Source organism: Tenrec ecaudatus, chromosome 2, assembly GCF_050624435.1.
Source record: "Tenrec ecaudatus isolate mTenEca1 chromosome 2, mTenEca1.hap1, whole genome shotgun sequence".
Taxonomy (NCBI): domain Eukaryota; kingdom Metazoa; phylum Chordata; class Mammalia; order Afrosoricida; family Tenrecidae; genus Tenrec; species Tenrec ecaudatus.
The window spans coordinates 4517381-4525266 of NC_134531.1; the positions used below are offsets into that span (position 1 = coordinate 4517381).

At 41.5% G+C, this 7886-nt stretch overlaps 1 non-coding gene across 1 annotated transcript; it reads left to right on the top strand.

Annotated features, from left to right (window-relative positions):
• Positions 1 to 7073: 7073 nt before the first annotated feature.
• On the top strand, positions 7074 to 7205 carry LOC142442123 (small nucleolar RNA SNORA36 family). Its single transcript, XR_012783369.1, has one exon. It is a non-coding gene; the product is annotated as a small nucleolar RNA SNORA36 family (small nucleolar RNA).
• The last annotated feature ends 681 nt before the right edge of the window (positions 7206 to 7886 follow it).

Genomic DNA, 7886 nt, shown 5'->3' on the forward strand with positions numbered 1-7886 from the left:
AGGTTTATTCTTAGCCAGCACTATATGAGCAGATATAGAGAAAATTGATTCCAAAATAGAGCAAACAGCATGAAGTAGGCTAGTTACAATGAGTTTTATAAAGAGATTAAGAGAGAGGAAAATAGATCAACCACTGGTTAATCTTAACATGCTTGATTAAACCCTTCCATCACCCCTTCACCAATAGCAGTAAAACTAACTATGAGGCTTTTTTATTGAAATTAAGTAAACCTGATCTCAAACAGGAAAGATTAGAAACCATTGGGTGAGAAAAAAGAATCCACTGATGGCATGCATGTTGGGTCATGAATTCTTTTCTGGTTAATACTCTGTCTTCTGGGCAGAGAAAACCTTGGAATCAATGAAAAATACATATATGTGCTGGGTTGAAATGTGTTCCAGAAAAGCATGTGTAGTAAACCCTGACCTCTAAACTGTGTCTATAATCCCATTTGGAAATGGGTGGTCTTTTTATGTTAATGAGATGGGAGTAGTATAGAATGTGTTCAGAGCCAATGTCTTTTGAGATATAAAAGATATTAAACAAACATGAGCATAGTGGAAATGAGGCACAGAGAAGCAAAGCCACATAAAGGTCTCACAGGAGCAGACATGAAAGGAGACAGGGTCTTCATTCAGAGTCAACAAAGAGAGAAAGCTTTCCCCTAGAGCTGGCATCCTGATGTTGGACTTCCAGCCCCCTAAACTGTGAATGAATGAATTTGTTTGTTAGGCCATCCATGTGTGGTCTTCCTGTGACCCCACAGGGTAACACTAGCGATGCTAAGACAACTAAGATGCTGTTGTCCTTAGAAACCAGGGAGCCCGTTCAGTCTCAGAGTGGCCCTGTAGGCATCAGAAGAACACACTGTTCAGTCCTGCATCTTCTTCACAATTGGTCTACTTAGGTCATTGCTTCTGGCACCATGTCCATCCATCACATCGGGGCTCTCTTTCCCTGACCCTTTACTTAACACGATGCCCTTCTCCAGGGAGTGGTGCCTCGAGAGCATCTCCAAAGTCAGTGAGACCGTGTCTTTCCCTTCTCGCTTCTAAGGAGCATTCTTATTGCACTTCTTCCAAGACTGATTTATGTGCTCTTCTGGAACTTAGAGCATTCTTCACCAACTCTGTAATTCAAACGCATCGATTCTTCTCTATTTTCCCATTAAATGACTAGATTTTTACATGCATCTGAACATGGGTAGGGTCAGATTCTTTTTCGGTCTCTAATTGACATTTTATCGCTTAATCATTTCTGCAGCCTATTTGCCTAGTAAGACACATCATCTGATTACTTGACTGCTGCTTTCAGGAGCATTGATTGTGGGTCCATGTAAGATTAAATCCTTGATAAACTCCATCAAAGATGTAGTAAGTAGGGGGTATTCTTTGTGAATGCTGTCAGGTGTCCATATATATTAGCATACTCACAGTATCAGTGGGGCTAATCAGGTCAGATAAAGCTAAGGGTGTCACATGAAAATATATTGAGAACCTAAATTTGTGGCTAGTAGGTAGTGTGTGATGTGGACTCTCAAAATTGGTGAACAACTGCCTATGTGGCTGCCCCTCCCATGCAAGGCGCTTCAATGCAGTTGGAATAGAAGTGGATATCGGGAGGAGTGTTGAGTCATCATGTTCTTCCACAGATTGGGATGAGCACAAAGTCGTTAGGTGCCATTGAGTTGGTTCTGACCCGTAGTTACCTTACAAAACACTGCACAATCCTTTGCCATCCTTACAATTGTTCCTATGCTTGAGCCCATTGTTGCAGCCACAATGTCAATCCATCTTCTTGAGGGACTTCCCCTTTTTCATGTCCCAAAGCATGATGTCCTTCTCCAGGGACCAGTCTTTCAACACAGATCAGTTTGTCCTTTTAGCAGTCTATGGTACTGTTAATTTTCTTCTAGCACCACAAGTCAAATGCATCCATTCTTCTTTGGTCTTCTTTATTCCATGTCCAACTTTCACATGTATACAAAGCCATTGGAAATACCATGGCTATGTCAGGCACACCATACTCTTCAAAGTGACATCCTTCTGGTTTAATATCCTAAAGAGGCTTTGCACTGCAAGATTTACCCAATGCAAATCCTTTGATCTTTTGACTATTTCTTCCATTGCATGTGCTTTGCTTGTGGATTCAAGCAAGACAAACTCCTTGACCACGTCAATCCCTTCTCCATTTATCACGATGTTACCTAAGGGTCCAGTTGTGAGGATTTTAGCCTCTTACATTGAGCTGGAATCCTTGATCTTCAGCAGCAAGTGTTGCTACTTTCAGCAACAAGATGGTGTCATCTGCATATCACAGGTTATGAATAAGCCTTCTTCCCATCCTGATGCACAGGATCCACTTTCTGATGCACAAGCCAATGCCCTCCAACAAGAATGAATCAGGTACCAGCTTTCCTGAAAGACCTTTCTCTTGTTGGTGTCACTGGTAGCTGTTGAGTTAGCCGCAATTCACAAATAGCACACAGCGTGAAATGGAACCAATGGCATCCTGTACTATCATCGTGGTAGTTTCAGATCAGACTGTCATGATCCACAGGGTTTCTACTGGCTGATTTTCAGAAATGAATCACCAGGTCTGCCCTCATCCATCTTGGTGTGGAAGATGGTTTCAAACCTGTTCAGCATCCTAGTAACAAACCGACCCCCACAGAGAGATGGCTTGTGGCTACCCTGGAGGGGTGCTGCGGAGGACTAATCCTGGGTCTCCCATTTGAAAGGTGAGAACTCTACAGCATCTTTTACATAAGATACTTTAAAGGTGTATACAGACAGGAACAACAAAAGAAACCAGTGACCTTGGAGTCATTTGTGACTCTCGGTGACTACACAACATAGGTCATACATTTTTGAAAGCATGTAGAAAGGACTTCCTTTCGATGTGCCTTTGAGTAGGTTTGGACCACCCATTAGAGAATGTGCATCCCAAACCAAACTTGCTGTGTCCGAGTCCTTTCTGACTAGTCTAGCATTTAAAGCTGCTCAACTTTGGAACAAACCACCACATTAGGCGGTGATCTGTTTTTCACAAGAGGCATTCAAGACGAGGTCAAATGGACATGTGGGGGCAATGTGGAGTGGGATCCTGCATGGAGAAAGAGGTCAATTAGACTAGATGACCTTCCTTCAGACCCTATTAATCCTCACCTGAAAGCGTAACTTGCAAGGATTGAAGGATCCAAACTCTAATTTCTCCCCTGCCACTGTGGAACCCCCACCCCCTTTTTAAAATTCAAATTCCACCCCTTCCCAGAGTCTGTGCAACAGGGCAGCATCTTGTCTGTGGTCTTTCCACCGCATTTGCTGCCGAGCAGTAAAAACTAGTTGAGTAGAATGAGCTTGTCATTATTGTAATGAGGAGCATTCCGTTTCGTTACAGCACTTCCACGTGTACATTTATTTGTTTCCTATAGCCTCTCTTTGGGTGAGGTAATGCTTGTGCCACGTCCAGCTTTTGAACAAGGACAGCATGGGTTCTGAAAGCTTGATGAAAATATCTACGGACTATTAACAGAGGAACTCTAGACGGTCTTTGCTGATTGTTTAAATTGCTTCCACAAGAAAGAACATAGCTGTCTTTTGTCCCTCTAGATAAAACAAAAAAGCATAAGAGGAGGAAAATGTAAGAATAATTGAAGAAGATACACAACACGTTCTTATATTTTTACTAAGTGAGATAAGAGAATGGAACATTTTGAAAAGTATGAAGTGGTAATAGTTTATTTTAATAATCATGGTATAATTTAGCAAATGGCAATGAAACTCACAGCAATAATCCCCACTGTCTGTCTAGCTTGGAGAATAAACTTACACGCTATACATATAGAAATTATCAGGCTGTGTTTTTACCCTTTTCCAAGAGGAAAAACAAGTAGCTGTATTACTTATTGGTAACCTCATCTATTTCAGATCCTGAGATTGAATCTGGTCTAAAATATTCACAGTCTCTGGCTTTGTCTTCTGTCCATCTATGCACCAGCTTACTCATACATCATACAGCTGGTCAAGCATCCATCCCCCCATCCACTCACCCACCCCCTCACCATCTACCCATCAATCCACCCAGTATGTTGCACCTATTATGTACATTCTTTATGTTTGCTGTTTCAGTTGTGATAGAGCGGAAGATGTCTGCCCACACATCCTGAGGCCATCAGTTGGTATGCTTCATGAAAGAGGCATTCAAATACACATAAAAAGAGATCCATGGCGGTGTAGTGGTTACACAATGGACTGCTAACCATAAGGTCAACAGTTTGAAACCACCAGACACCCTGCAGGAGAAAGGTGAGCTTTCTACTCCCATAAGGAGTTACAGTCTCACAACCCCCCAGTGGCAGTTCTACCCTGTTTATAGGGATGCTATAAATCAGCATAGCCCCGGTGGCAGTAAACTTTTTGTTTGTTTGTTTTGTTTCTTTACTCCTGGTAAATAGATAATAACACAATAGCAGCCTCTTTTCTCAGGACTCTCAGATCATGTGTAGAAGAACGTTCTGAAGTTCTGGTGAGTGTTCAGTATTTTGGGGAGAAATGGCATTCCTTATATTTTTATTTCCTTCCTTTGAATAGTTGAACCTGGTTTCTAGAATTCAAGACAGGAGGGAAACCAGGTCCTTTCTGCCCAGCAAAGGACAACATACTGTGGTAGAATTGACAGTGTGTTTGCCCTTTGATATACAAACCACACACACTTAAAATATCAAGAAAACATCCTAAGGAAGGTTCCAATTAGAGGCTATTTTTGCACATGTTTATTGGAACTGGAGGAAGAGAACTAACTACTAAACCAACCACCATCGTGCAGATGGGGCAAAGCCACGGAAATTCAAGAAGATGGGGAAAAAATCACCCTACTATTAGGATGGGAACTGTGTTCTTTATTCAAATCTCAGTAGGGCTCATGGGTATAATAAGGAGAAAGAGAACAGAGCACTTTTCAAAGACCCGCTTAGCGAATGGTCAGTCATGAGGTTAAGGCTGGAAACCCAGGGATCCGAGGAGCAGAAAGCAGCGAGTTTACAGATAAATGGATTGAAGCGTCATCGTGGTGGGGACACAGTCAGACTGATCCGGAGGAGGGGAACTCGTGTATCACAGAAGCTATAAGCATTCGTTCCTAAACCTGTATTATCACTTCCTTAATCGCATGCTTCGTTATGTGCAGTCTTCTTTTATTGGTTGGAGGAATTTTTGATTGCACCTTTGCTTACTCCCAAATGGGTAATTTGATCAAGGCAGGACACTCATTCATTGTTAAACAGCTGAGACGCTGCAGAGGCTTTTCCTAGGGTTAACCTCATGTCAGCAAACCCCACTGTGTAGAAACTAGAAAGACTGAAATCTGTCCACATCAGGGACTGAGCTCTGATGGTATCGTGATTAAACATTCAGCTGCTAACTGAATGGCTCAATAAAATGTTGCTGGTTCAAATCCATCAACTCTTTTTGGAGAGAGATCTGGAGGTGTGATTTCAAAAAGGTTTATAGGCTGTAAACTCCATGGGGCCATTTCTACCCTGTCCTACAAGATCACTATAAGTCAGAATCAACTGGATAGCCATGAGTAGCCTTAGAGAAAACATGTATGTGTAGATGTGTGTCTGTGTCGTGTGAATCTCAGTCATCCACGTTCTTGAGACTTTTTAGTTCACTTGCTCTTTCCCTATCAGACATTGTGACATTTGAGGGTCAACAATCTTGCCCCACCTCTTTGTGTCTGCACTGACTTGGACAAAAATATGCTCAATCTTCAATCCTTAAATCTCTAATTCAAATATTATTTTGTATTTGGCCTGTTGTTGGACTCAGCTGCCCTAACATGACCAAAAGCAATTCCCAGCTTTGTGTGATAATTACAATTTAACTAGGTTTCTCCTGCCGACCTCCAAACACACTGTCTCTGACTTGACTCAAACTCAGGAATCTGATACAGGGTTTCCACAGGTGTAACCTAATTTAGAGGGGTATGCCTCATCTTTCTTCTGAAGAGTACCTGGTGGGTTTGAACTACTGTTGATCAGCTAGCTCTAAAACACCTAGCAGACGGCTTTCCTGCAGCTACCTCAAAACCCAACACCACTTGAGAGCAGCTCTGGGGAAAAGACCAGTAATCCACAAAGGAAAACATGTGAATCACTTGGACTTCTCAGCAGAGATCATACAGGCAAGAAGAAAACAGATTGACACATATAAAAATATTGAAAGAAAAAACCGTCAAACCCAAATCCTATGGGCAGCACAACTCTCCAATAAGAGGAAAAAATAAGGATGAGGACACAGGAAAGGAATTTGTGAAAACAAGGCTAGCATTACAAAAAATACAAGCGGGGACACTCTGGACACCGATTCAATGATATCACACAAACCTGAAACCAAAATACCAGTCATTAACACTAAGAAACCACTGAATGAAAGCAGTACTCAAACAACACTGAAATAGAGGAAGAATAAAGAAACTAATGTAACACCAAAAACTAAAAATGCACAGTAAACCCCCACTCATATCAACAATGGCACCTAATTTCAATGGATTAAATGCAAGAGAGATGGATTAAAGTCAAGAGAGAAAGTAGCAGACAAGATGAGAAAACAAGATCCATCAATTTACTGCCTACGGGAGACATACCCATACCTTACAATTGCTTCTTCTGATGCGACCCTGCTGAATACTTGCCCACATAACATAACATAACATAACATAACATAACATAACATAACATAACATAACATAGTGAGACGAAGAAATCAGGTGGTCCCCAGCTTTCAGAAGAAAGCATCTGGGGTCTTAAATGCTTGACTTAAAAGCATCTGGGGTCTTAAATGCTTGACTTAAAATAAGCAGCCATCTAAATGAGATGTCAGCTAAGTCCACTCGGAAGGAGCACACCAGCCTGTGTGATCCAAGGACTGTAAATAATAAAGTTCAATATCACAGGAAGCAAAGCAAAGATGTTACTTTGAGGACTAAGAAGTGTCTGACTCAAACCATATTTTCAATAACCTCATAGGCAAATAAAACACTGGACAACATAGCATAAGAACTGATGTCTTTCCAAAGTGTTGAGTTCAGTTCAGGGCAGTTTCCCTGTTCTGTTAATTAAATGTTGGGACATTAAAACAGGCTTGGGAAAATGACTGGGTAGAAAATATTATTCTATTCACTTTGTTCCCAGCCTACATTTAAAAAAATAATTTTAAAAAAAGAACTGATGTCTTTGACTTAAGTAATGTTGGAAAATATTGCCTATACCATGGATCACCAGAAGACCAAAAATTCTTTCTTGGAAGTCGCCTTGCCAGAATGCTACTTAGACAGGAGCAGACTTTATCTCATAGCCTTTGATCGCGCTATCAAGGTTGGCCAATCCTTAGAAAAGGACATTCCACTTGAGAATGTAGCGAGTCAGTGGAAGAGATATTCCTCACAAGACGGACGGATCGACTCAGTGGTTACACGCGCGGGTTGCAATAGAGCCATATTTGTGAGGCTGTTAGGAAGGCACAGGAATCTGAAATGGTTCATTTTATTGAACAGAAGCTGACTATTTCACATACATTTGTGCATGTTATCAGGAGAATCCAGTCCTGGGAAAATAACACAATGCTTGGTAAAGTAGAAAGGCAGCCAAAAAGAGGAAAGCCCTCAGCCAGATGGATCCACACAGTGGCTGCAACAATGGCTCAAACATAAGAACAATTGGGAGGAGGCTGCAGGGTCAGATGGTGTTTCCTTTTGTAGATGAGGCTGCTATGAATGTAACTAACTGGGAGACAAATAACAACAACAAAGCGACCGAGTGAGAACAACTTGACAATACCTAAGAACAGTAAGAACCTAATATATGGAAATAGAGGGCAAATTC